Source organism: Scyliorhinus canicula, chromosome 4, assembly GCF_902713615.1.
Source record: "Scyliorhinus canicula chromosome 4, sScyCan1.1, whole genome shotgun sequence".
NCBI lineage: Eukaryota > Metazoa > Chordata > Chondrichthyes > Carcharhiniformes > Scyliorhinidae > Scyliorhinus > Scyliorhinus canicula.
In genome coordinates this window covers 43,905,577-43,926,212 of record NC_052149.1, presented here as the reverse complement: position 1 = coordinate 43,926,212, position 20,636 = coordinate 43,905,577, and the positions used below count along the sequence as shown (strand labels likewise).

The 20,636-nt window shown below is 44.1% G+C and overlaps 1 protein-coding gene across 8 annotated transcripts in view; it reads left to right on the top strand.

Annotated features, from left to right (window-relative positions):
* Positions 1-20,636, top strand: part of rnf220a (ring finger protein 220a) — a 554,594-nt gene that overhangs the window by 22,559 nt on the left and 511,399 nt on the right. The window lies entirely within an intron of this gene.

Below are 20,636 nucleotides of genomic sequence, written 5' to 3'. Positions count from 1 at the left end.
TGTTAACTCAATCATTTTGGTTGAAAGTCAGATGAATCTAGTCATTTAACATTCTTTCATTTGTGTTGAATCTAAAATACCTTGGTGCACCATGCCATACTGTGACGCAGGTGGAGTCAGGTGAGGACTTGAAGCGAAATCTAGAATTGTCATGGCTGATATGTCGAATAATTGCTGAGAAAGTGACATGCCATTGAAGCTTTTTGTCTTGCACTCATTAGGATAGGTGCACAAAGGCAACATTTCAAAGGGAGCAGTGATTTATACTGCATGAGAAAGGGTACTAATTGGTTATCAAGTCCACTCTGGTGGAGGGGTTCCCATGGAGAAAGTGGCAGGGAACTATTGTTCCTCACATTTTTGTTTCACTCAAAGGAAAGGTGCAATGCCTGGATATGTTACTTTTGCCTGCAGACTTGGGTGATGCATTGAAGAAACTTTGGTAATGTGCTGCACTGCACCCTGTGGATAGTACACACTGCAACTTCTGACAGAGGGAGTGAATGTTAAAGTCTAGATTACCAGATTGCCTTTCTGTAGAATTAATTTATTTTCCCTTTTTCCTTAAAGTGGCTACAACCCTCTGGGGTATTTTATCATGGGTGCTGACCATTCCCTTGACCAAAATTACCACTCTTCATATATAAGCCTATACATTGATTGACTATTCAACCATGCAGGCATCACAGAAAAGTGTGGATTAATTAAGGAAAATCAGCATGGATTGGTTAAAAACAAATCATGGTTAACCAACTTGATTAATCATTTGATGAGCTACCAGAAAGGGCTGATGTGGGAAACATGGTTGCTGTGGTGTATATAGACTCCCAAAAGGCATTTGATAAATTGGCACATAACAAGTTTGCCAGCAAGATTGAAACCCATGGAATAAAAGGGACAGTGTCGGCATGGATATGAAGTGGGCAGAATCATAGGAAAAGATGAGTAATGGTGAAACAATTCTTTTTCAAACTCGGGGAAGGTATACGATCATGTTCTCCAGGGTGTTTGGTACTAGGACCACTGCTTTTCTTGATCTATATTAAAGACTTGTAAAAGAAAATAATGATAATCTTTATTATTGTCACAAGTAGGCTTACATTAACACTGCAATGAAGTTACTGTGAAAATCCCCTCGTTGCCACACTCCGGCACCTGTTCGGGTACACTGAGGGAGAATTCAGAATGTCCATTTACATAACAAGCATGTCTTTCAGGATTTGTGGGAGGAAACCGGAGCACCCAGAGGAAACCCACACAGTCATGGGGAGAACGTGCAGAATCCGCACAGACAGTGATCCAAGCCAGGAATCGAACCTGGGAACCTGGCCCTGCGAAGCAACAGTGCTAACCACTATGCTACCATGCCGCCTATAACATTACTAACACAAGCTTGCCATACTTTACGAGAAATGTAGAACATCTGGTGGAACACAGAAGTCGATGAGCTGCAATATCTAGATTCATAGATGTTTACAGCATGGAAACAGGCCTTTCGGCCCAGCTTGTCCATGCCGCCTAGTTTCTATCATTAAGCTAGTCCCACTTGCCCACATTTGGCCCATATCCCTCTATACCCACCCTGCCCATGTAACTGTAACTTTTTTAAAGGGAAAAATTGTACCCGTCTCTACCAGTGCCTCTGGCACCTCATTCCAGATGCTCACCACCCTTGGTGTGAAAACATTTCCCCTCTGGTCTCTTTTGTATATCTCACCTTAAACCTATGCCCTCTAGTTCTAGACTCCTCTACCTTTGGGAAAGTATGCTGACTATCTGCCTTATCCATGCTCCTCATTAATTTATAGACCTCCATAAGTTCACCCCTAAGCTCCAGAGAAACAAATCCCAGCCTATCCAGCCTCTCCTTATAACTCAGACCATCAAGTCCTGATAGCACCCTCGTAAATCTCTTCTGCACTTTTTCTAGTTTAACAATACCCTCCCTATAATAGTGACCGGAACTGAACACAGTATTCCATACTTGTGACAATAATAAAGATTATTATTATTTACTTTTACAAGTCTTGTACAACTTCAACAAGTCATCCAAATTCCTGTATTCAATATTCTGACCAATAAAACCTTACATGCTGAATGCCGTCTTCTCCACCCTGTCGCCTGTGACTCCACCTTCAAGGAGCTATGAACCTCTACCCCTTGACCTCTTTGTTCTGTAACTCTCCCCAACTCCCTACTATCAACAGTGTAGGTTCTGCCCTGATTTGATCTACCGAAATGCATCACCTCACATTTATCCAAATTAAACTCCAATTTATCCAAATTAAACTCCAAAATGTAGATTCCCATACGGGGAGTCTAACTCGGGTCGCCTGGGTAAAAACCAGGAATCCTAACCGCGAGAGTGGAGGCATGATCCATATTTTTATGATGTGCGGAAGAAGGTGTATGACTCACTTATCACAGCCTTTGCTCTTATCCAAACATATGATGAAACTGACCTAAACTCTGATCAGAGAGCTATGATGCAAAGGTAGCGTGCGCATCACATTGAGCAATTGCCTGTTCCTTCTTCCTTCCACTGAAGAGGTGATAAAGGCAATCAATTCAATCAAACAAAAGCCCGGCCCAGAATTTTCCAAAGAGATTTGAAAGTGTAATAGTAGAGAGCTTGTTCATAAACTTACAGCTGTCTTCAGGAGCATTTGGGATCCAAGAAAATTTCCACAGAATCTCAATGCTGTGAACAAAATCAACATTTGGAAGCAGAAACTATTCAAACGGTAGTGTGGCAATGATTGGGGAATAAGTCTTCTCTTAATTGCAGGAAAGGTCTTCGTAAGGACCTCTTAAGCCGTCTATGAAACAGCCTTATAGATTATGTTGTCTTCGAATCGGTGTGATTTCAGAGCTAATCGTGGGACAGCTGATGTGATATTTGTAGCAAGATGACTACAAGAAAATTCAGAGAGCAGCATTGTATATATGTTGTTCATAGATCTAACAATACCCTTTGACAATTTGAGTTGACCTGGTCTATGGCACTTGCTCTCCAGGTTATGGGGCGTGATTCAGTGGGCTTAAGTTAAAGTCCGCTGAACGGTTATTTAGCGGGGTGAGTGCCAAGAAGCGCCCCTCTATTCAAAGGCACTTAGCCGTTTTCTTTTGGTCTCTGGGAGATTCCACCGAGCCACACTTAGAGGGCTGCTGGTGAGTGTCAGCATGGATATGAAGTTGGCTCTTCACAGGTCTGGGCGCCATTTCGGAAGGTTGCCCTGATCTCTTTCTTCACCCCCCCTCTACCTGGTGAGGCCTCCCTGGGTCCAATCCCTGGTGGTGCCAATGTGGTACCATGTGATTTCCAGCCTGGGACACTGACAGTGCCCCTGCCAGCTGGTAGTGCCACCAGGGTACCCTGGCTGTGTCAGGGTGGCACTACCAGCGTGCCAGACTGGCAGTGCCAAGGTTCTCAGGTGCCAGTGGGAGAGCCAGGGTGTTGCCCTTTCCTAGCCCTAACCACCTGTAGGGTTCTACAGCGGTCTGGAAGACCCCCCCCCCAGGTGCTGTTATACCTGGTCCACGTTTGTGTAGACCAGCCATTGAGTCCCAGGCGCCAGTGAATAGTGAATCTGGTGAATAGCTCATTTAAACATGCTGATCTGGATCATGCCCAGTGAGACTCCATTAAATCTTGCGAGACAATTTGAACGTTACAAATCTCGCAAGTGACCACTCGCAAGATTCAATGGCTTCTTCGCGACAGCACATCAGGCGCAACAAGGCTGCAGAATCACGCGCATTATGGCCGAATAATTTGGTTAATAATTTGTCCAGATCTCAGCGCAATCACAAAAGTAGCTATCAGAGAACTTCTATATGCAGATAACTTTGTCCCAGTTTCCCTCATCAAGCAAAAATCCAGACTACGTCAAAGAAATTCTCGAGTGCTGTCAAAATCTATGGTCTCCAAATCAGGGTCTCCAAGACCACGGTCATGATTCAATTAGCATCAGGCACACATTATGTAGTACCAGGCATAACTGTCAGCACCAGTCTCAAGCTGTGGAAAAATTATCATACCTTGTTAGTGTGCTTTCTAGGGTAGCTTGTGTTGATTAAAATATCCATGGATGTATTCAGAAAGCAAGTTCTGCCAAGGGTGAACACCATGAAGTGTCTGGAAGCTGGGATCTAAAATGAGACTCTACCAGACCATTGTCCTTATCACCCTGCTGCATGGTGCAGAATCTAGTCTGTTATAGCTACATCAATTCTCTGGGATTCTTCCACTGAAGACACCGGAAGTTCATTGTGAGAGTTTGATGGCAGGATAAAATCATAAACAATGAGATTGTCCATTGTTCTGGGCTCAGCAATAGAGACTGTCGTGTTAAGCACATTGAGATAACACAGGCTGCAACTGGATGCAGCTATACCTCAAGTAGACTCCAGACCTTGAAGTTAATTCAACTTGATTTATTGAACCTGTACCAGCCTCCCCGGACAGGCGCCGGAATGTGGCAACTAGGGGCTTTTCACAGTAACTTAATTGAAGCCTACTCGTGACAATAAGCGATTTTCATTTCATTTTTTTCATTTCAGTTAGCACAGTTCTCTGTGAGTTCGACACTCTGCTAACCTAGATGTGATTTTTCTATCTAGGTGGTTTACTTCTACCACCTAGGTAAAGCACCTAGGTGGTTGAGGTAAACCACCTAGATATAGCCGACTACTGATACCATGTCATGTTAAGCACGTTGAGATAACACGGGCTGCAACTGGATGTAGCTATAACTCAAGTAGACTCCAGATCTAGAAGTTAGTTCAACGTGATTTATCGAACCTGTCACACAGTTAGCACAGTTCTCTGTGAGTACGACACTCTGCTAACCTAGATGTGATTTCTCTATTGAGACTGAACCAGACTAGCAATTCTCCACGTGCTGTATGCGTTACGTGATATGTACACTGGACTCATTCTGTAGATGTCCCGAGTAGAAAGAGGCGGAGTGTGAGTGCCTCGTGCCTTTTATGGTGGGAAACCACCTCCCAAGTGTTCTGCCTGCTGATTGGTTATGTCCTGTTCCCTGTGCTCATTAGCTGCCTGTCTGTATCTCATTAAGTGCCTGTGTGCATATCATGACAGAGACTACCCTCCAGAAAATTCAACTTGGATGGACAGGCCATGTCTCCCGCATGGACAATTACAGAATCCCCAAGCAGATCTTCTGTGGAGAACTGTTCCGAGCAAACAAAGTGGTCGATTAAAAAAAATATAAAGTCACCCAAAAAAAAGAACCTTACAAACGTTTGCATTGCAGATTACTCCTCTTGATAAAACAATGCGACCGACCGGTCCACGTGTAAGCAAGTGCTAAAATTTGGTTCAGCAGGTTTTGAGGATCAGCAGCACCAAACCAGTGACATCCAAAGTACTCAGAGAAAAGCCAAAGGTAGAGGGACGGCAGAGATTTCCTCAGGCATGGACAATGATAATATGAACTCCCAGTTCTGTGGGGATCCACGGTGAACCCACAGTGGACTCGTTCAGTCATGAATGAACCCACATAAAATGATGAAACCATTTGTAGCTTGGGCAAACTCTAACAACAAGGAGTTTACAATGATTATATTAGTATACAGGGCACAATTTGAAGATGACATAAAACTTAGAAGTATTGTGAACTATGTGGAGGATAATGATAGACTTTAAGAAGATATAGACAGGCTGGTGGAATAAGTGGTGGAAAAAGGCTGGTGGTGATAGATGTAATTTAATGTTGAGAAGTGCGAAGTACCAGAGTAGGTAGGAAGAATGAGGAAAGGCAATGTTAATGAAAGGGTGCAGTTCTAAAGGGGATGACGGAACAGAAAGATCTATGGATACATGTGGACAAATCATTGAAGGTGGCAGGGCAGTTTCAGAATCCAGTTAAAAAGGCAGACAGAATCCTGAGCTTTATAAATAGAGGAATGGAGGATAAAAGCTAGGAAATTCTGACAGATTTTTAATAACATATTGGCTGGGCCTTGACTGGAGTATTGCACAAATCTGGGCACCATGCTTTAGGAAGGATGCAAAGGTTTTGGAGAGTATGCAAAAAAGTTTAATAAGAATGGTTTGAGGGATGAAGAACTTCCGTTATGTGGATAGATTAGAAGAAGCTAGGGTTGTTCTTGTTCGGGAAAAGAAGATTGAGGGAAGATTTGGTAGATATATTAACATTTTGAGGAGTCTGAACAGAATAGAGATAAACTGTTAACATAGGCAGAAGAGTTAAGAACCACAGGAATATCGACATGAGGAAGTCCTTTTTCTATATAATGAGTGGTTTGGATCTGGTATGCACTGTATGAGAGGGTGGAAGAAGCAGGCCGAATAGGGGCTGGTTTAGACAAGGGCTAAATAGCTGGCTTTTAAAGCAGACCAAGGCAGCCAGCAGCGCAGGTTCAATTCCCATACCAGCCTCTCTGGTCAGGCGCCGGAATGTAGCGACTTGGGGCTTTTCACAGTAACTTCATTTGAAGCCTACTTGTGACGATATGTGATTTTCATTTCATTTTTTTCATTTAAATCGTTGTTTTCAATAGGGGATTGTCAAGCCCCTGAAAAGAAAAATAAATAGCAGAGTTACTGAGAATGAGTGAGCGATTGAGACTAGATGTCCAAAGAGACAGTACTGACTTGATGTGCTGAATGGCCTCATTCTGTGCTGTAACAAATCTATGATGAAGGTCCAAATATTTTCCTGGAACACATGAACTTACCTAAGATTAATTAAACCTTCTGTTTGGCGTAGTTCTGTGACAATGCATTTACCCATTACACCATTTGTGAAGAATCATATGATTCAATGTCTGAGTGTCACAGACCATGTTTTGTATATGAGGGGAATGTATATTTTCGTACCCTCAGAATGGTTGTTGCAATTTAGATCCAGCAGCAAGCGGTTTTGTGAGCTTAAAATTAAAGAAGGTTATTTATTTATCCAACACTTGCCTAGGGGGTTTAAAATGTGACATCTCACACATACCTATTTGCACAAAGTTTAGAAACAGATGGAAGGGGGAAAAAAACAGTAAAATTAGTATAATTGTCTTAGAGCAGGATTCTCCATCAGCCCAGCGACCGGAGAATCCTGCCCTAGGTAAATAGACTTCTCGATTGTCCGCGACTCGCCCGTGGTGTTCTTGTAGCGGGCAGGGTGGATGAATCCAGCTCTTAGTCTCTGTACCATGGCAGGCCTGTAGTTTCTTAGATGAGTTGATTCTTTTAGTTGAAATAAAGGTCTTGTAAGCAAAGGATTCTCAGTAATCCGTGAGACATTTTGCATTTAATTTCCAGAAGGTTGGTTTTCAGGTGAACTTGAAGTTGGAACAGATAGAGATATTCCTTCTCCTACTTTGAAAGTTTTGCTGTTTATAACCTTGACTGCTTTGTGAACTGCAGTTGGTTTAATATCTTTATGATGGTCTCTTTGTCTCTACAGAACTGTCTCATGATATCAAAATAGGCAACAAACCTGGCCGTCTTAGTCATGTAACTTGTTATAGCCCAAAGTCCTTTTTCCAAATAAGGTGGGTGGCCAAGTCAGTTCTGCATCCAGGTCTAATTACTTTCACACCTTGAAAGTTTGAGACAACTAGTTTAATTTAATTGGAATGATCCATTCAATTCAAAATGACCCTTTTTGAATTAGTTTCAGGGAAAAAACATTGTGTCAACATCTGGAATGGAAAATCCCAGGCGTGGTTTAAAAAACGGGGTACCATTCTGGGCAGGTACAGCGGGATGTTTCGCAGCATCTGCAGGGCCGAGAACGACCCGCTATCAAACGGAACTCTTGTATTTTGGGTTCGGCAAGCAACGTCCCGCCAAGGCCATACTTGCCTCATTTCCTGCACTGATGAGCTGAACTTGTCAGTGCAGGAAAAGATCGGGCACCATTTTTAAAGGCCGCCCCGATCTGTCGACACCCCCCCTCCTCAGACTTGCAACTACAGCCTCCAAACCTCCACAACACAATGCCAAAGCACCTGGATGCCAGCAGGAATGCCAAGGTTCCACCAGAGCACAACCACCCACAGTCCTACAATGCTCTGGGGCACTCCCCCAGGTGCTGTTACACCTGGTCCACGTTTGAGTGAACCCGTGCTAAACGGTGCCATGTGAAGTCTCCTAATCGCAGGCATTTATTCCTGGGCCTGGGAAAATCAGGCGGCGATATATTTAGCTTGCGACCAAGACTTATGGCTTGCGACGTGCCTCTCGTGAGATTTAACGGCCTCATCGTGTCACCGAGTCAGGCGCGATGTGGCCGTTCGATCGCGCTCCTGTTTTGTTCTCTCTTTAGACAGGGGTGTGTTCCACAAGAGAAGTTAGGTGATCGTCAGGCAGCCATCATAATGTGGCCTTTTGTGTTTTTAAAAATATAAACTATTGACTGAGAGTTCATAATACACTGGAACATGACACCGAGGCAAACACGGAACAGTTTCCTAATTTGATAGCAATTCAGCCATGGCTAACAACATGTGAGAGGGTAGACCTAGAAATATGGATAGTTTTAATCAGCGCACAATGTCAATATATAGAGGATAATAACTTGTAGTGATTCAAATAGTAGTAATTCAAGTGGTTCTCTCATCAGCAAAGCTGGAGTGGTTTATGAACACAAATAAACAATTCAAATTGAATCACCAATTTAACTCGATCAATGTGCAGAATATAACATTTAACAGTTATGGCTTTTTATGGACTTTGTCTTTAAAAGCAGACAGAAAAGATGATAGCATATACTTTAAGCATGAATTTGTAAGATTCTGGTGGGGGCATGGGGCTTTACAGGCAGAAAGTGTGTGTTAGAAACTCAATGTCTATCATGTGTGACTGATTTGCAAAGCACTAGAATTTCTGATGAACAATTTTGGGACAAAAACTAAGGCTACACTTTCTGCATCTGGAGGCTTAATTTTAAATCAGCATCACTGCATTAATGGTCCTGTGCCAAATTTCACATCTTCAGGCAAGCCGCATTCAAATACATGCAAGTCCATTTTACACCGTGACCAATTTCTTTTTCTGTTGAAGTCAATTTAAAAGAAAATCCATTGTGGCATAAAAAAGCGACTAATATGATGAAGTTCATGTTTTCACACAAAAGCTGAACATCAACAGACTGCTTTATACAATTTGAACCAGACAAGTAGCTTGAGTTTGCTAAACTTGGAAAAAAAAAATTGATAATTGACTTACTATTTATATTGAAGATTGAACCAAATTTCAGGCACATAATTTCAGGTGACAGACTGCGAAGCCAGTCTGGCTGGCTGAGAAGTCCTCTCTGCCTAACTGGGGGGTGCAGCAGCAGTCTCAGGCTGTTCTGTTGAAGGGTTCTTGTCCCTTATTCAGTGGTGACCTGGCTGCAAAAACAATTTTTAGTTTACATTTTTTAAATGTTGGCAAAAGGGTGCCTCCATTTTGAATGCTCTCTCTCTCTCCACCTGCCCTTCCATTTCATCCAGCTGCTGCTTTCAAGCTGGATCAACCTTTGGTTGGCCCTCCAGCTTCAAGAGCTGACTAGTCCTTCATTCGAGGATGAGCACACCCACTGGCCACTAATTGTCAATCCTAGGGAAAACGACAAGGAGTAACTGTTTCCTGTGCAGTGCAGGCTTCTTACCTGCATTTCAGTCAGATGGGGTTTACAAACCCACAGGGAAAATCCAGCTTCTAAACTTATTTATAATTTACTTCAAATTTGCTTCAGAGTGCCTCCAATACTTGCTTTTTCTGTTCTTTAAATCCTGACAGGAGAGAACGTAAGAGAGAGCAGAGGGATATCTGGTGAGGTAGCACAGCGATCTGAGCAAAAAGCCATAGACAACATAAAAACGCGGATAGTTAGTTCTATTGTGGACCAGGCACTTCCTGGCTCCTAGCTTACTGTAATAATGCTTGGCATCAAGGTAACTGTCTCCCGATCTTAAACCATCCAATAATAAAAAAGTGAGAAAAAAAATTTGTGCAAAATGTTTGGAAATTTTACACAATTTTTTTCTAAGAAGCTTTGAAATTAAATTGTAGAGCTCCAGTGCACTATTTCTGGAATAATGGAAAATGCTGTAAGCAAGTTTTCTATAAAGGCAAGGCTGAATGTGAAATGACACATTGTTATTTAGTAATTGCATTTCAGTTTTGATTTCAGAACTTGACAAATAGTGACAAAATTTGTATTGTTGAAAAATAATGCATTGACTGGCGTTATGTAGCACTGCATTTTGCTTGTTTGGAAATAAAAAAACATCTTTTATAACTGCTTGATTAAAGACCAGAAAAGAATTACTGAGAATTATCTGTATAATTACTTTATTAAAGATCTTTTGGAAAAACAAAAAAAGATATTACCATTCATTTTTTTTATAAAGTGTGCAATTAACAATGCCAGTGCTTTCTTGAATTTTCTTTTGGAATAACCTTGCAAAAAGTTTGTTGAAAAAATACGTTGGTTAGGCAGTTTGTTTTCCCTCAAAGAGAATGTGTCAGTATGGAGGGGTTAATTTCTTTACTAAAGAAGGGTTTCTTCATTTTAGTATTCTGAGTCATTCTTTTGCATTTGATGGCACCATACTTGCGTTTTACAATTCAGCTGTTTTTTTTTACATGATGGACTGAAAGTGGGTGTAGATTATAGCTCTCACACTTCTGCTGGCTATCAGGCAGTCAGTAATGGAGGCCTAGCCACTGGCATGATGTGAAACTAATGGTCATAATTGCCCTCAGTGTTTGACAGGGCTGCTATCACGGCTCTTGAAAACTCTATGTTTAAAGCAAGATTTACAGTAAATTACACCATAATGGTGAAACGAGCAGTACACCCAAACACACATACAAACGGTCTTCCTACTTCACTCTAATCATATCCACTGCAGAATTTGGCTATATAGCTAAGTGACATCTAGGTACGTTGTTTGACAGTTATTAGATTGTTAAATGCTGGAGTATGTTTTCACTATTGCAGCTCAGAAAGGTGGCTGATAACGAGAACATATAACTGAATTAGAGTCCTGGAGATAAGAAAATAAAGTTATGCTGCCATGTGAGTGCAACCTTCTTTAAATATCACCTTGAGAAAATGCCAAGTGCCTGGAAGATGATTGACAATAAATAAGGTTGTAAAGCAAATAGGCAACTGTGGACCCATTTGTCTTGCTTCCACTCCATGCAAAATACTGGAATCAATTATCAGGAATAAACTTGAGGACCATCTGTGCAACAGTAACTTAGTTAACTGCAGCACATGGACCCAGAACGAGATGATCCTGCCTGATCAGCCAGCTCCTTTGAGAAAGTGACAACTGAAGCCAATTGTTGTCAGCATGTATGACGTGATAAACCTTGACTTGCAACGGTTATGTTCCACACAAAGGGGTATTAATTAAAGTCAAAATCATGGATATTGAGATCAAGCTCTCAGAATGGATAAGAAGCTTGCAGAAACATGGGAAGCAGTAAATCATTCTCGAAGGAGTTGGGCTAGATATTTGTTCCCGGCTCCCAATCTTGATGTCGGAATGCATTCTGGGTTGGGCATCCAGAGGTGCTGGTACTGGGACCCTGACTTCGACTTTAGAAGATGCAGCCAAGAAGCCCTTGCAATTAAGGATTGCAGGCAGGCTTCACAGACGAGAGGACCATTTTAATAGTTTGGAAGCCGTCCAGCACTGAAAGAGCAACACCATCAGAGGTGGGGACTGTCGATGTTGGCAGAAAAAAGAGAGGGTGCTTCAAAATGGAGGTACCCTCTGTAAACCTTTTTAAAATTTTATAAATAAATAATGATAAAGTCGCAATAGTCCCAGATGACTATAGGTTGCTTTCCCCTCAGATCCCCTTCTGGTGATCTGAATGAATGAAAATCGCTTATTGTCACAAGTAGGCTTCAAATGAAGTTACTGTGGAAAGCCCCTAGTCGCCACATTCCGGCGCCTGTTCGGGGAGGCTGGTATAGGAATTGAACCGTGCCGCTGGCCTGCTTTGGTCTGCTTTCAAAGCCAGTGATTTAGCCCTGTGCTAAACCAGCCCTTCCTTGCCCTCAGGCAAGGGGCAAGGTTGAGAAGGCAGGGCCTTCATGAAAAACCTCCGCCCGTACGGGGATTGAACCTGTGCTATTGGCCTTGTTCTGCATCAGCTGTCCAGTCAGCTGAGCTAAACTGGCCCCAATTTTATACATATAAGCGACCACAGCTACCATTGTGATAAGCGACCACAGCTACCATGGCGACAGAGAAACTCACCAGTGCATGGTCATCAGCCATAACTGTGGTCAATGCAGGATGGAATGCTGGACACCCCAGCCAGCAACTGGGAGGCCACCACTATCCCCTGGTCATGTTTTGGCCTCATTGGGGGCTTACATGGCAACTGGAGAATTATAGTCAGCAGTGACACAGTAGCCGTAATAGGTGACTACCCACCTCTTGCAGGCCGGTAGCGTATATCTCCAACAGCACCTCCCTCCCCTCCCCACACCCCTTGCATCCCTCTAACCCCCATTCCAGTAAGTTCCTAAATGGCAAAGAATCAGGATCATGCAGGCAAACTGGCACAGTGGCTGGTAGTGGGAGATTGCCAGCCCTTCCCCTTCCACTCCTGCCTCTGAAGCCTAATGAAAATTCAGCCTTGCTTGTCAGATTGGGAGGAAATACTATGTGAGGTGCCTCAAGGTTCAACAGTGGAACCATCATATTTCTAATTCATATAAGTGACCGGGGGCAGGATTCTCCCCTACCCGGCGGGGCGGGGGTCCCGGCGTAGCGGAGTGGCGCCAACCACTCCGGCGTCGGGCCTCCCCAAAGGTGCAGAATTCTCCGCGCCATTGGGGGCTAGGCCTGCGCCGGAGCGTTTGGCACCACGCCGACTGCCGCCAAAACTGGCACCAACGGCCTTTGACGCCCGGCACCGGGGCTGGCCGAAAGGCCTTCGCTGGTTCGTGCATGAGCTGGTGGTGACGTCAGTGGCAGCTGCCGCTGACATCACCACTGGCGTATGCGCGCTGAGGGATTCTCTTCCACCTCCGCCATGGTGTAGGCCGTGGCGGCGGCGGAAGGGAAAGAGTGCCCCCACGGCACTGGCCCGCCCGCTGACCGGTGGGCCCTGATCGCGGGTCTGGCCACCGTGGGGGCACCCCCCCGGGGTCCGATCGCCCCTCCCCCCCCCCCCCCCCCCACCCCAGGACCCCGGGGGCCTGCTCGCGCCATCGATCCCGCTGTCACTAGAGGTGGTTCAAACCTCGGCAGCGGGAGAGGCCTCCCAGCGGCGGGACTTCGGCCCATCGCGGGCCGGAGAATCCCCCCTGCGTGGGTTCGGAGAATTTCGCCACAGAAACTCAATGCAAAATGTTTATATTTGCAGATGATTCTAAACTAGAAAGGGGAGTGAAATTAAAAGAGGTGACTCAAAAGCTGCAATGAGTTGGACAAGATGTGTAAGTGGGCAGAACAATGGAAGAACAATTACATTACAGATTAAATGTTACACAGGAAGAATTGTATAAGAATTATTAAATTATGTGTTTCAATGAGATCACCTCATTCTCTTCCCCCCCCCCCCCCCCCCCCCCCCCCCCCACACACACACACACACACACACACATGCACTCTGTGCAGTGTTGTTTTTCTGTTGAAGGGTGAAGAGGGCACAGTGATCACTCTACTGTAGAGTGGATGCACTACAGTAGGACTGTGAGGCACATCTATGTCATTATCAATGAAGCCCATGTAGCCTGAGGTACCAAGAGAAGTTTAAGATAATATAGATTAAAAGCTTATAGTGTTGCCAAGAAGAGTAATAATATCAAACAATGGAAGGATTTCCTGTTCAGCAAAGGATGACAAAGAAATTGATTGAGAGAATATGAGAGTAAACTAGTAAGTGGCATAAAAACCCACGATCGGGTCCGACGCCCCATTCTCTGCCCCCTCGCCGAGCGCGATTTTGGCGCGGAGGCTCGGAGAATCTCGCCCATGAAATTTGTTTTTTTCAGAATTAAGACGCTGGTTTGAGACATGACTAAATCTCTCTCAAATACAATATAAAATGTTGTCATATCATGATCACACATCCCCAGAGGCTCCTTTACAATCAGGTCATTAATTCACCCTTTCCCATTGCACAATACTAGATTTAAAATAGCCTGTCTCGTGGTTCCTTGACACACTGTTCAAGAAAACTATCTTGAATACATTTCATGAACTTGCCCTTCACAGTATTACTGCAAATTTGATTTGTGCAATCTATAGCTTGGAGCCCCCGCATGCTTGCTGTATTATCCTTGTTACATGCACATCCAAGTTCATGATTTACTCTAAACCTGATACAACAGCCACTGTTTGGGGCTTATAAATGATTCCCACCAGTGCTTTCTACCCTTTGTTGCTCCATCCAAACTAATGCTACATTTTGATTTTCTAAACTACAATTACTTTTCTGTACTTCGTTTATCCCATCCTTTATGACCACACATAGCCCCCACCTAACTCTTCCGGCTCCTATTGCATTTTGCCTATCTCTTCTCAAAATCAAGTATCCTGGAATGTTTAGTTTGAAACCTTAGTCACGTTGCAACTAGGTCTCTGTAATAAATATTAGATCAAACCCATTTAGTTCTGTTAATTCGTCGATTTTGTTGCCTCATGCACTCAGATACAATGCCTGTAGGTTTTTCTATTTTTTTCTGATGTCACCTTAGTCTCTCATGACCTATCGCCTTTGTTGAACTATGTGGCTTTCTGACTTCACTGCCTATTTTTACTTAAATCGCCACTCGGCACGACAGTCTTGATATTTCTCTTACTGCATTTAAAAGTATTCTTTTCCTGAATTTTCCCACCCGTTCTTCACTTGTTTAACACCCTTATCTACTCCATTTAATTATTCCATTGACCAGGACACTGTGCTAACCCGATTTTAAGTGGAGTCCCTCCCAATAGAATGACTCCCTCTTTCCACAGTACCCTTACTCTTATCCTATTGATCAAAATATCTGCCTCTTTCATCCACACGTATAGCCTTCTAGTTTGTTTATCCCTTTGCTAATGTGCGTGTGGTTTAGGTAACAATCCAGAGAGTATTAGCTTGAGGTTCTACTTTTTAATTTTGATCCTAGCTCCTCCAACTCTCCCAGCAGAATGTTGTTCCCAGTTATACATAGAAGATAGGAGCAGGAGGAGGCCTTTTGGCCCTTCGAACCTGCTCCGCCATTCATCACGATCATGGCTGATTATGTGTCATGGTCATACCTGTGTCATTGGTTCCTACACAGACCAGGGGAACTCGATTGTTCCTCTCCCACTCCAATTTAATTTCCGGGTGAGGGGATATCATTAACCCTGGCTCTGGACAGTACCATGAATCTCCCTAGTAACAGCAGTAAACTGAATTTAACAAAGGACGATATAATGCGATCTGCCCAGCAACAGGTTGAAATCTGCCGAGTGACTGAAATAGTCAGCATTTAAAAGGCACGATGTGACAACTGAGAGATCATTGGAGGTATACACACGCTAATTTCTAGCGTCAAGGAATTTGAGAGAGGAAGACAGCCAAATACACAGAATTAAGAATCAAAGGGAAAAATAGTATAATTGCCAGCGCCCTCAGGAGCAGAGAGACCAGTTTACATCGAAAAGCCGGAGAAACCAGTCCACAACCCTCAGCCAAGATGCTCAGCCTGCATCTTAGTCTTAGAACCAAGACCGTGCAGGAACCTTTGTAAAGGCAAATTAATATGTTTGCTGGACCATAAAAGATATTTCCTGGGCTTGATTATCAGCCTTATATTGTGTGGTAACTATAAGTTTGATTTGACTTATAGATTTATCTTATTTGGATGTTGTTTTGGGAAAGTGGAAGTCTTAAGGTGTTCAGCGAACAGAGTTATATTTTGGAACAAGGGGTACATTCTACATAAACTGTATTTAGTGATTCATTTGCTTAATTATCTTAGGGTACTGTAGTCCTGTTCATGTGTATTTGTTTTTAATTCAGTAAATAGTTTTAAATAATTGTTACACAGTGACTGGGCTGGTGATTCTTACTGGGGTTTCATGTGACTCCTCACACAACATTCCAAAAACAAAACTATACACACCCACAAACCGGTGTTTCAAGTTGGGATACCCTTGCCGATATCATCAGCATGGTCATGGCAACAATCAACACAACTGTCAGAACATCTGGTCTCAGCTGCAAAAAATAGAACCTCCAACTATATTGTCCACTAGCACTATCACATTCCTTTTTAATCCCCACAACTGGAATGGCCTTGAATAGTCAGTTGCTGCTCATTCACCTTGCAGATGTTTCCTTTGTGTCAGCCATGGCTCAGTTGGCAGCACCATCATCTATGAGTCAGAAGGTTGAGAGTTCAAGTCCAACAACAATCTCGGCTAACAATCCAGTATGAGAGAATTTTGCACTCTCAGACCTGTCATTTATTAGACCAGATGTTAAACCGAGACCCCCCATCTGCCCACGAGTGCCCAATGGCGCTATTTCAAAGAGTTACAGGGCAGTTACTCCTGGTTTTCTGGCTAATATTTATCCCTCAATCATGATTTCAAAAAATATTATTGTTTGGTCTTTATTGTGTTGCGGTTGTGGGGAGTTTGCTCTATGGAAATTAATTGCCACATTTCCTACATTACAATAGTGACCACACTTCAACAGTACTTCATCATTGTAAAGCACATTAGGATGTCTGGTCATGTAAGGTACTATGTAAATGCAAGTATTTATTTTCTTTCTTCATTCTCACAGGCAGCAAGGACTTAGTACCTGTCAGATAAAAGCAAAGCTCGAGGCTTCCCTAGCGCTGCACACCAAGTCCCCTTACCTGTCTGGCTCATTGTCACCCCCTTCTGTGTTTGATCACTAACTGTACCTGGACCAGTCCCTAACCTAAGGGGTGACTGATGGATCAAAGTGTCCAGGTAATTCACTCCCTTCTTGATGTCCTGTATTTCTGCGCCTTAGACTCCAGCTCAACAAATCAGATCTGAAGTTCTTTGAGATACAATCTCTTAAAGTAGAAGTGGTTGTGCAGGATCGTGATGGTCTCCACAAATTCCCATATGGTGTCAAAGATGCTCAGCACCTGCACTGTCATCCCTATACAACCTGTTTCATTAATTTACTTATTTAAAGTTTTATGTATATAATCATCTTAATTTTGCTAACTTAACCTTTATGTCAATATCCTGTGAAACTGACCACTACTTTTGATGTCTGTGAAACAAAGAAATCGAAAAGTTATTGTTTGTGATTTCCTCCCCTTAACAGGGACCTTCAACTTCACCATTGAAGGCCCCAAAGGTGGCAATCTGTAGGCATCACTTAATTGACAAGAACTCCCCTTAATGCTGTAAAATTACTCTTAAAACTCGTCAAATGTTGAGACCAGGACCACTGTAAAGGACTTGGCAGTTACATTACTTAAAATAAAAACAAAGTACTGCTGAAGATCTGGAATAGAAACTGAAAGTGCTGGAAAACCTCAGCAGGTCTTGCAGCACCTGTGGAAAGAAAAACAGTGTTAACGTTTTGAGTCCAATATGACTCTTCGGAATGGACAAGAAGATTCTGAAGAAGAGTTTTTACAGCACTTTGAGATCTCCAGCATCTGCAGTATTTTGCTTTCATTATTGAAAGTATTGCAACTTGTTAATGAGGTCTAACTGGGTAGTGAGTCATAACTAGTATTGAAGAACTCTGTCCCTGAAAAACAAATTTTATATTTGCGTAAAGTCAAAGCTCTCCATTATGATTTTTAAATTGTTTTCTGTTTGTTTCTGATATTTCATGTCTTTGTGTCAATCCTTATTTCGTTCTCTGTAAAATTAAAAAAGATTGAAGGACAACCCCATTTCCTGATCTGATGTGTGAGAATTTTTCAATATGATTGACTGCTTACCCTATCTGATGACATCACTGTTGCATGATGCCTGAAGATCCTTGGCTTGACACCAGATTCAAATGAACACCTAGAAAGGTGAAATCAATGTTACAAAAATCACTAGTTCTTTGTGAGCAGCATTATTTGACTTCAAAATCTGGGCTGCATTGTTTTAGTTGGACTCCATGTCGAATATTGCGTCAGTTTTGCTAAACAAAAAATAAGAGACATTCAAGTACCACAGGTGTTTCAGAGAAGTGCCATGAGACTGATCACAAGAATCAAGTGTGGGTGGGATATGAAGAGAGATTGGAGAAACATGGGCTTTTCAGCTTAAAATCAAAGTGTCTGAGAGACCTTCTTAATTAATTTGTATCAAATAGTTGAAGTTAATCTAGAATAATACGTTACATTTAAACTGCAAGTATAGTACTGCTGGACACATATACAAGCTAGTAAGAAATAATTGTAGGAATGAGATCAGGAAATTATTCACACATAACATGATCAACATGTAGACCAAGTAGTAGAGGAAGAAAAACCTGAAACCTTTTGGATAATTTAATGTGGGAGCATTAGCTTTGCTGAATGGATGATTTGCGTTGGACCAATGGCCTTCCCATCTAAAATTGTTTTGTGCTATTGGGAAGCAACAATAATCTTTTCCTTCTGAGTAACTTTGAATGTTGAACTAATCTGCGTAATAAAACTCACAGTCAGGTATTGTAGCATTTGATTATTTATGAGAGGAACACTCAATGTGTGTGTCATGGGCCTGAATATAATGCAGCATCAGCCTTCCTGCAACGGCCTGTCAGTTGAAGGCTGATGTACCGTCAATTACCACGAGACGAGAATGGAGAAACAATCAAGGCTTGTTTCTGGAACCAGAATGGGAGCAGCGCAGGAGAGCATACAATTTTATACGTCGCCTGCTGGGAGGAGCCAGCAGGCTGGGATTTACTGTGGTACCTGTAGTACATGGGCAGTACCGTAATACATGTAGTGTGTTACCAGTGGTGTTTACCACATTCACCCCCTGTTTAAAAAAAGTCCGGCGGGGGTGAAGAACAACATTACAAATTGAGTCTGTCGGGGCTTTGACCCTCCGCTGTGATCGCCTCAGTCCTGGTGGTGGCATGGGCGCCGATGTGGTCACCTGCAACTCTGGGAGTGTGTTGTCCTCTCCTTCATCACCCCGTAGTGGATCCAGTGAGGGGACGGATACTGCTGGGGTGGGGGCTGCGGTGATGTTCGCTGGTGGGTGGGTGGGTGGCGCAGGGGTGAATGAGGCAACCGGTGGGAGGGAGGAGTGGTGTCAGGTTGGGGGTTGTGGGTGGGGACCCAGCGGGGGCCAGGTCCCGGAGGGAGACTGTGTCCTGTCGCCCGTCGGGGTGTTCCACATAGGCGTAATGTGGGTTCGCATGGAGGAGGTGGACTTTCTCAACCAAGGGATCCGATTTATGGCTCCGCACATGCTTCCGGAGGAGGACGGGTCCAGGAACTGTCAGCCATGTTGGGAGCGAGACCCCGGAGGTGGACTTCCTAGGGAAGGCAAACACATGCTCGTGAGGGGTCTCATTAGTAGCGGTGCAGAGGAGTGACCGGAAGGAGTGGAACGCGTCGGGGAGGACCTCCTGCCAGCGGGAGACCGGGGAATATCTAGACTGAAGGGCCAGCAGGACGGCCTTCCAGACCGTCCTGTTCTCCCTCTCCACCTGTTCGTAGCCCCGGGGGTTGTAGCTGGTCCTCCTGCTCGAGGCGATGCACTTGCTGAGCAGTAACTGACGCAGCTCATCACTCATGAAGGAGGATCCCCGATCACTGTGGATGTAGGTGGGGAAACCAAACAGGGTGAAGATGCTGTGCAGGGCCTTGATGACTGTTGCAGAAGTCATGTTGGGGCAAGGGATGGCGAATGGGAAATGAGAGTACTCATCAATTACATTGAGGAAGTACACGTTGTGGTCAGTGGAGGGGAGGGGACCTTTGAAGTCCATGCTGAGGCGCTCAAAGGGGCGGTCTTAACCAGGTGCGCCCTATCTGGCCAGTAGAAGTGCGGCTAGCACTCCGCGCAGACCTGGCAGTCTCTGGTCATGGTCCTGACCTCGATGGAGTAGGGCAGGTTGCGGGCCTTGATGAAATGGAAGAACTGGGTGACCCATGGGTGGCAGAGGTAATTGTGGAGAGCCCGGAGTCGGTCCACTTGTGCACTGGCACATGTACCGCGGGATAGGGCATCTGGGGTCTCATTGAGCCCCCCGGGCGATACAAGATCTCATAGTTAGAGGTGGAGAGCTCGATCCTCCACCTAAAGATCTTGTCATTTTTGATCTTGCCCCGCTGCGTATTGTTAAACATGAAGGCAACCGACCATTGGTCAGTGCGGAGAGTGAATCTCCTGCCAGCCAGGTAATGCCTTCAATGTCGCACAGCTTCCACAATGGATTGGGCCTCCTTTTCGACAGAGGAGTGCTGAATTTCGGAGGCATCGAGGGTGCGGGAAAAGAAAGCCGCGGGTCTGCCCGCCTGGTTGAGGGTGGCGGCCAGAGCCACGTCTAATGCATCACTCTCCACCTGGAAGAGGATGGACTCATCGACCGCGGGCATCGTGGCCTTGGCGATGTCCACCTTGATGTGGTTGAAGGCCCAGCGGACCTCAGCCATTAGGGGGAAAACCGTGGACTTGATGAGTGGGCGGGCCTTGTCCGCATAATTAGG